The sequence below is a fragment of the Mytilus californianus genome, unplaced genomic scaffold (assembly GCF_021869535.1).
Source record: "Mytilus californianus isolate M0D057914Y unplaced genomic scaffold, xbMytCali1.0.p SCAF_4, whole genome shotgun sequence".
NCBI classification, from domain to species: domain Eukaryota; kingdom Metazoa; phylum Mollusca; class Bivalvia; order Mytilida; family Mytilidae; genus Mytilus; species Mytilus californianus.
In genome coordinates this window covers 44867347-44876959 of record NW_026262690.1, presented here as the reverse complement: position 1 = coordinate 44876959, position 9613 = coordinate 44867347, and positions in this window count along the sequence as shown.

The following is a 9613-nucleotide window of genomic DNA, read 5'->3' as shown; positions in this document are numbered from 1 at the left end:
TGAATATAGTGTAAACTCATTGAAAGAACAAATCAGTTGAGGAAAATTTTAAAAGTCTTATTTGAAATTGTACAACATATCCATATTATTACATTACTAAAATTCGCCGTGATATAGCCTTTTGTGCTGATGCGGAGTAAAGCAATCACCAATCAATCAATTACATTACTAAATAGCAAAAGTAACGAAGAGCATAAACTAAAGTAAATGAAAAGAATAGATAAAACCATAAAGAAATTTTCTAAATGTTGATAAGGAATCGATATTGTTGATATCGACAGCTTAACAGACAAACAAGGAGGAACTAACTTGTCTTTATGGACAACTTTTAAAACAGTTTAATCAGAAGAAACGTATAATTTGACTGACAACATCGAATCTATATAATAAATCGAATCTAACAATAAAAGTAGTTGTTATTTTTAAAGAAGTATTGGTGATTCAAAATAGTCCAAAATATACAAAAACTTATGCATATGGCACGGTAATTGTTAATTTGGTACGTCCAAGGTGATTTTCTTTATTTACCTCCATCAGGAACGCTCATACTCAAAAATTAGAATGACATGGATGCATAAATACTTGAAAACTTGTGAAGCTACATGTATATGATCTAAAGGGGTCTACAAATAACTTGATCCTTGAGGAGCTACATGTATATGATCTAAAGGGGCCTACAAATATCTTAATCCATCCAAGGTCAATTTTACCTGAGGGAGTTGAAACTTTAATTTCTTAATCGTTTTATTTATATTTATGAATGGAGAATTAAAGAAATGTAATTCATGATATAAATTATATCAATACCAATTTGGAAGCATTGATATCTGTCAACTGTGATAACATCCAAAAAAATAAAAATAATAAAAGCCTGGTCCAACATATTTTGCACTGTACATCGCATATTCCAGCGAAAATCATAATTAAAAAACATCTCCTTGAATGTGAATATTTCTAAAAGTAATTTCGCTTTTCACTCAAAATAAATGTGTCAAAGTTCTTACTGAACTACTTGATATAAATGTAAGGGGATTATCAAATGTTGCGTCTTTAATTAACAAGACCTACCGAAAAAAAAACACAGCAGATTCACAAATTCGGTTCTCCCACAACTTCATACCTATTTATACAAACAAAGCAAAGTCCATGTTTTGCAGTGGGGAAATATGATTGATAAAACTAAATAAGGAAAAACAGATAAAATAAAACTACTCTTTATATAGACATGGTACCGTCCATGACTTTAGGAAATCAAAAACTGATTGTCTTCAAAAAATGAGATGAAAAGTGTACCATCACATCATTTGAAACAGATTCTGCGAAAATTTGATTAAAATCTAGGAAGCTGTCTAGAATGATTCATTATGCTTACACCTTTTTGTGGATGTGGCGGTTTTTTTCTGTTTTGCTTTGAATTCACCAAACAAATATTCAGAAAAAAATTTGAGAGCACAAAACATTATGACAGAACCAATCCGTGAAAGGTTCATTAAAATCTGGTTATCAGTTTAAGAGAGATTATGAACACAATATATATATACCCACTTATGTAGATATTATTACGAAGCTTTTTTTTGTATTTTGGAAAATCCAAAAAGTCATTCATGACAGAAAAAAAGTATTAGTAAGAAAAATTGATATCTATCAACACAGAAATACTGGTTCGAAGAGTTACATAAACCAAACAATCCCATTCAGATCGACATTTAAATAAATGCACCACAATCTAGTTATCTTAGAGACATTCTGTGAAAGTTTCATCAAGACCCAGGAAGCGGTTAAGGTAGCGCTGTTGATACAAGACGTGTACCCCCTTTTGCAGATATTGGACACTAAATTACTTGGAACAGTTAGATACTTAGGGCCTGAGCATTATTCATTCATTTTAATCACCACCTTCTACAAAAACCTTTATATACGACAGACCATCAGACAAATTGAAAGACTATAAGTATATAGTGCTTTGTGACCGGAACATTTTAGAAAAGTAGAACTTAAAGGGGCATTAGACGTCTAATTCATGTTCACTGATTTGACCCAAATTCTCATATTTGATTTATAGCATATATACTAAAAAGTATATCCAAATTATATAAAGTCTAAAATAAACAATTTGCGATGCATTGCTCTCTCTTTCTTTAATGTAGACCAGGTAAAATATGTTTTTTACAACCAATAAAATGATCCTCTTATTTCATGGATCAGATGTTGAATTGATCCCCTAGTCTGTTTTACATTATTAGTATTGATGTGATGGTATGTTTTCAGATCATCCTGTGCTTACATAAAATGTATTTATTATACCCTTCACCCTAATGACATGTACTCGATAATATGTATCAGCATTTCGTGTGTATTTAAGTGTAGACGTCATCTAATTAACCATCGAGGTGACCTCCGACGGTCATATAACCCGATATAAACATACATATAGATATTAATAGATAGCAAACACGTGCAATTGATTTTTCTAGGTCCGTTTCATATTAATGGTTAATATCTTAAGAATTTAAAGGGGCATTAGCTGTCTAATTCTGTTCACCGATTTAACCCAAATTCTCATATTTGATATATAACATACTAAAACGTATATCCAAATTATATAAAGTCTAAATTAAACAGTTTACGATGCATATACTCGATAATATGTATCAGCATTTCTTGTGTATTTAAGTGTAGACGTCATCTAATTAACCATCTAGGTGACCTCCGACGTCATATAACCCAATATAAACATAAATATAGATATAAATAGATAGCAAACACGTGCAATTGCTTTTTCTAAGTCTGTTTGATTTCATATTAATGGTTAAAGAAATTTAAATCATTGTTTTTACCTGTATAAGAATTCAGTGAACCAAATAGTTAAGCCTTGTTTCACTTTCAATGTGACATTCTTTTCCTTTTAATAGCTGAATACCCCTTGTTTATGCGCAACACATTTCTCGCCAAAGGGTTAAATCGAAGGTCATATGAATACGGATTCAATGAGGTCGAATTATTCCCTTGCAAGTGAATAATTCATCAGCGATGTTTCTTATCTGATTTTGACAAAATTGAACCAAACTGGCTGATAAAAGCGAATTGTTATTTCACTATTTCACTTTCACTAATGATTGAACAAAAAAACATATTTTATTTTTTTTTATATCTCGTAGCTAATACACCTTTAAACTCATGAGACAAAGCGCCGGTTTCTTTTTTGTTCAGCTTACCGAGTTAAAAAAATCATTTATACTCAGGAGGATCTTTCTTTTTGTAGTATAATGACATTTCATATCCGCAATATAACATTCGCTTACATCCACGTCATTTGAACTCTGATGGATAGTTGTCTGATTGGCAATCCTACCTCACCTCCTCATTTTTAGGATCTAAATACGACTAATAAGCAGGAAAATAACAAACAATGGATAATGATGTCATTAAAACTTTGGGGGTATGTATTAACCCTAGTTTCGTTACACATTTGTTTCATCAATTGTTCGTTATGATAACAAAACCGAAAATAAAAAAAACAAATCGGGTCAATATTGAAATTTTGTATACCAGCTGATTTTTTTTCTGTTAAACTTGATGTGTCGGAAAAACACGAAATCATCATCTGCTGCAAAATTCATCATGACATGATTCCGTGAAAAATCGTTCAACAAAACGCGAACGAGTAATTCTGTAACTCGACATTAATATATGTTACAGACATTTTCTTAATTTAGGCATTTTGTAAAATGCTTGAAAACTTAAGGCATTTTCTAACATGCCTGTAAGATTTAGGCAACTTATATATTGACTAATATTTTTAGGCACTCTACATAATGCCTAGAAAAATTGAAAGATATTTTACAAAATGCCTGAATTGTTTTTTTAGAATGATAATTATGTTCACAAAAAAATCTCAGGCAATGATAGTATTTAAACCATTGCCGTGACGTCAGCCTATTCATTTACCGTGGATTCTTTTTATACATCTATACATCCCAGCTTCTTTGTTCTACCAGATCACCCTAGCTTGAGATTCTTTGTTCTGCATGCTTTCCTTTAACTCGAATAATTCAGCGCCCTCTATCCACTACCGTTTCTCGATGCTGCCAATGGTTTCTTTCCATGGGGCGAGTATCCTGATTCCACTGGAGTCAGACATTCCCTCGATCTTTTCTTGTTTGGATATTGTTTTTCTTGTACAAGTGAACATGATCTGATACATGGCGTTACTATAGTTGTGTTGTCTGGATTCGATGAAGAAAATTTTGTAAATTTTTCAGAGTCTGTCAAAGTAGACAGTTTCTTCTGACTCCTGTATATACCCTGTATGACATTATAGCACTTACTGCAAACAAAAAATTCTTGTTCAAAACCACTGACATAACATGTAGTTCAACACCACCGTAAACTGACTTCAAAATTTCTATTATATCGATTTCACCGTGAATCTTCTGAATATTCCTTCTGCATTCCATCCCTAAATTATTCTGATCAAACACGTGTGTACAATGAAAACACGTTTCGTGCTCCATTGCACATGTTTACATACAATTTTAAACTCCTCCTTTATTTTGTGCCATACGTCAGGATATATTGATCCCATGATGCAGCTCCTTTCATTAATTTCCGAATGACCCGTTTTGACTGTAAGTGCACTCAGGCGTTAATGGAGTGATCGTAGTGATCGGAATATAACGACTGGATTATTCGGGTTAGCTTTCCTTTGTTCTGTAACATTTTGGCGGGAATGTCAAATCCACAATAAAATTTAGAAACATTTATACAGAAAGGATTATCAAAATTTATGTAGAAAAAAATCCAGTGTCTTTGCTGGAAATCGAACTCAAGACCTTTAGCATATAGACCCATGATTAAGCCACTACACCAGGACGACTGTTAATTTAACATATTTAAACATTGTGTCCGGGGCTCATAAAGGGTATAATATACTATATAGTAATACATAAAGTATATTATAATGATTGTGTGGCGTTCGTAACTAGATGTTATGAAGCGTAAATGTTTTTTTTTTATCTAATCTATAACAGATGGGATGTAAAATAGTTATCCCATTCGGACTCGGTTTGTCAGTGTAAGATCACCCTCTGGCCTCCGGACTTGGTGTGTCAGTGTAAGATCACACGATGGCCGGATCTTACACCCTCTGGCCTCCGGCCATCGGACACTGACACACCAAGTCCGAATGGGATAATTTTGGATAATTTTTACAGAATGAACGCTTCCTAAATCTGTCGCTGAAATGGACTCACCAAATTATATTCAATTGTTTCCTTTGTGTGTCTAATTTCATTAAGTTTGAATTGGCTTATTTACTGATTTCTGTTCACTAATGGATTTAATTTAAAAACTTCCCTTTAACATTTGTAATTTGTATATGCCTTCACTCAGAATCGAACCCCTCCTTGAAATCTTATGTGTGACTGTCGTCGACGAAACCTCTCGGCTACCAATGGGTTGCAATTTAGATGTCTATTTTATATATATAAATGAACATATTATTCACATCGGTACAACGGACACACAGGGTTTGTACCTTTATATATACATAATAGACAATCGTATAGTATAAGTTGGTAGCCGCGAGGTTAAGATCCATGAGCTATAGAGTCAAGAAGTAGAGACTTGGAGGTTTAGGTTCGAATCCTTGATTTCTCTTTGTTGTCTTTATTTCTTAGATTTTCCATTTTTCTTTTATTGTATGTTATTTTGAATATTTTTGTAATGATAGCGGGTTGTTCCGTTTTTTTTATTATTATTGGCCAATTCACGTATTTGAAAAAAAAATATTACATTCAATTTGTCCATTTTTGTTTATAAATATAGTATGATTTCATCTGTTTTACTACATATCTTTACAAAAGTTATTCGCAAATAACTATGCAAGTAAATTGTGATGTGCCTAGAATTAGATTTCTTGCTAGAAATTTCAGTAATACACTTATTATATATACTAAGAAATAAGTTCGAATATGTCTTATTTTGTAAATTACGGATAATATTCAAATGCATAATACTTTAAAGATAAACGTGTTATGTTATATTTGTATTTCTCTAACCAATTAATTGTGAACTTTGATTTATTAATGCATCGGTGAATTGATTGCCTGATGTTGGGTTTTATCGTCCGGCTATCTTGGTAGATACTGCGGACTACAATAATCTATTCTTGCAGTGATGGATCTGCTGTTCCTTTCCCTTTCATCTTGCTCCGACCTGGTGGTTGAGGTTGGTACGGAGTGTCTGGCCGTTCTTGTAAGGCAAAGGCAGTTTGAATGGCCTCTGGCTCTGGCAAGTATATCGGAGAAGTATGAAATGGTGTGCGAAGTAGTTCGAGGCCATCGATGTCAAATCCCTCTGTGAAATCTATCCTACAACGCTTACTTCTAGGTTCGGAAGGAGTGTAGAAGTAACGGTGATGGCATGCCTTCTGGGAGTTGTACGGACTAGTGACAATGTCCGTCTTGATGTTGACTCCCTCTGGTTCTCCACGATACTTTGTTGGTGTTAGTGGTATACCAATGACTGTATCCCTGGCTTGCGTCTGACAGATGTTATCTATGCTAGTACTGGTGATAGGTACAGGGGTAGCAGCGGAAGCAACGGCTTTTTTGGAGTCCATCCACTGGGTGAAACGCTCGGCATTTCGTCTCCTGGTAGATGGAGGCTTCTGTTTCCTTTTCAGGGACGGTTCCTGAATGTAGTGTCCGGGTCCTTGGCCTTGATCCAGGTGAGTTGGACTGTAATCTGGTTAGAACTGGCAGTAAATTTCTACTCAGGTTCTTTTCCTTCTAACTTCATGGTGGCTAAAAGCGCTTTCAAATCATTTGGTAATTCCATAATAATTGTTCGCGAGGTTGACGGGTCAGAATACAGCTCACACTGATCGGTGTGCATGATAACAGGGTTATTTATACTTACTTACAATACCTTCTAGTCAAGAAAATGCTTTGATTTTGAAAAGACATCAACACAATAGTTTAAGTAGAAGAAAGGGATTATCATTCTCTTACAAACTAAGAATATTGTAAAGTGCTCAAGGCTAAAATGATCTCTTGATTGGTTGTATTCAAGAATTAGTTTCATTGTCAGTGCAATGTTTGTAATTAATGCACGACTTCCTTTTTAGGCATTTCATTTATGGATTAGGTTTAGTGATGTAAGGACTTTCTTATAATTTTGGAAAATATAATAGATTGTGTTTTAGACATTAGATGACATGACATGAAATGGTGAGAAATGTTTCCTGATTGTGAGTATGGATGTAAATCATGTAATATTTTAGCAAGGAATTATCTTTTTATTTATTTCCAGTTCAAATAAAAAATTCAAAACTTGAGTTACAATTAAATTTCATTTTACAGCCAATATTTTAGTCCAGTCCTTTACATCAAATACTACTTCATTATGTCAGGGAAATGTTCAAATACAATACCTTTAAAAGTTTAAAATATATTCAAAAGTTCAACTAAATTCCTTTTATTAGAATTTTATCAGAAGATCGGAAATAAGTATTCTCACCAACCGCGGATCCAGTAATCTGAGTTTATGAAAGAGTAGTAGCTAAAGATTTAGGTTTTATTTAATTTTAAAACTTTTTTTTTGTTTTTTTTGCATTGCTTTGATAATTTTTATTTTTTTATAGTAATTTGAAGTTATTATAATATTCTATAATGGTCTTATCAATACAACCACATTTGGTGAAACCCGGACCATGACTTTTTCAGCGCTGCCAACATTTAAACGATTGAAAAACACAGGGTTTCGCAAACAACACATACATGAATATCTTCTTTTCATGTTTTTCTAACAGATTCGAAGTATTATTAGCGTGATTAGGTTGACTTACATCTTTTGGGTTTTCAGAACTTTACTTTACAACCAAACACGACCTTGTATGGTAATCCTTTAGCGGGGAATTCGTTTTGCTGTGCAGCATGTATAAATTTGCAATATTCCTGAATGGGAACATTTAATATGATGCCTTATGTAGTAAAAGTGTCACGCTCTCTGAACGTTAAGAACTCCTCTTCAAAGGTGGCCTGTTAGAAGTCAACATCTGTCCCTATGCAACATACCTTCTTTTCAAACGGCAGTCAAAATTCTTGTCCTGTATCCGATCAATCCATTGTAGAACTTACCTATTTGATTTATTATTAATTTGATCTCGTACTAAATATAAGCATAAAATATTTGCCACTGAACACAAACAAACAACAATCAGTCAACCAAATAACATCCTTCTTTTTCTCTGCTTCATATTTCACACATTTGTTTTGAATCTAGATTTTCTAAAAAATTGTTTGTAAATTTTGTTTTGATTTTGTTTTATTGTAAGATCAATTTGTCCTTCTGTCACCATGACAAGAGAGTCATAAAATTACTATCTGAAATACAAAGTAAGTACAAACTTAAAGTAGTTTAACAAAAAATTCTATGATATCCATACAAACTTTCCCAGTTGGTATTTGAAGAATAAACTTAATTGTACTGTACCATTAGGTATTTTCTTTACAATATACTTATGGTGCTTTGGTCATATCTCAATGATACTCTATTTCTACAAATTACATGAAACTGTATAGGCAATTTGTTGAAATTTGTTTAAAGTTCCAGTCATTTTACAAAATGACTAAGTATTTTAAGTCATTTTACATAATGTCAGTTAAGGTAAGCCATTTTGTAAATCGCCTGAAAACTCAGTCATTTTGGAAAATGCCTAAATTAAGAAAATGCCGGTTACATAATCACTTATAAACCAAAAATAAGTTCGATATCTACAGGTATAACAAGGAAATGTTCGGACAACTGTTGCCCTGCGGTAAAACGAAACAACAGACGACAAGGGTAGCACTTCATCTGCACCCACACAATGGTTAGGGCATACACAAATTTTTTTTTAGTATTAAGGCTTTTCTCCCAATCCCATAATGTGTAGCTAGATAAGTAATCCTCTTTTCTTTTTCTATAGATGTATTGCTCTTCGTCGTTTAATCTTGGATTCCAAATATTTGGTTTCGAACACCAATATGATACTGACAAGAAATTATTTTTCGAAATTTCTATATGGTTTATATAGATTTCTTCGAAATTCGACGAAGGCTTACTAATGAACGTCAAATCTGTAGGACAATCCAAACACAGTATCAGAAGAAATCGATATCGTATAAAAATAAACAGCTGCGCCATGAGCGCATGAATCAAAACCAAAAAGTATACAGATCTTTAGATCAATATAACTAAGAAGTGTATAAAATTTTAAGCAATAATCATAAATCGTTTTTGAGATACGGCGCGACATGTGAAAAACCCCTCCCCCTTTTTTTACAAAATACTCAAAAACTCAAAAATAAAATTTTGAATCATCACCAAAAAGTATACAGATCTTTGGATTAATATAACTAAGAAGTGTGTAAAGTTTTAAGCAATTATCATAAACTGTTTTTGAGATACGGCGCGACATGTGAAAAACCCCTCCCTCTTTTTTAACAAAATACTCAATATCTCTAAAATAAAATTTTGAATCATCACCAAAAAGTATACAGATCTTAAGATTAATATAACTAAGAAGTGTGTAAAGTTTTAAGCAATAATCATAAATTGTTTTTTAAAT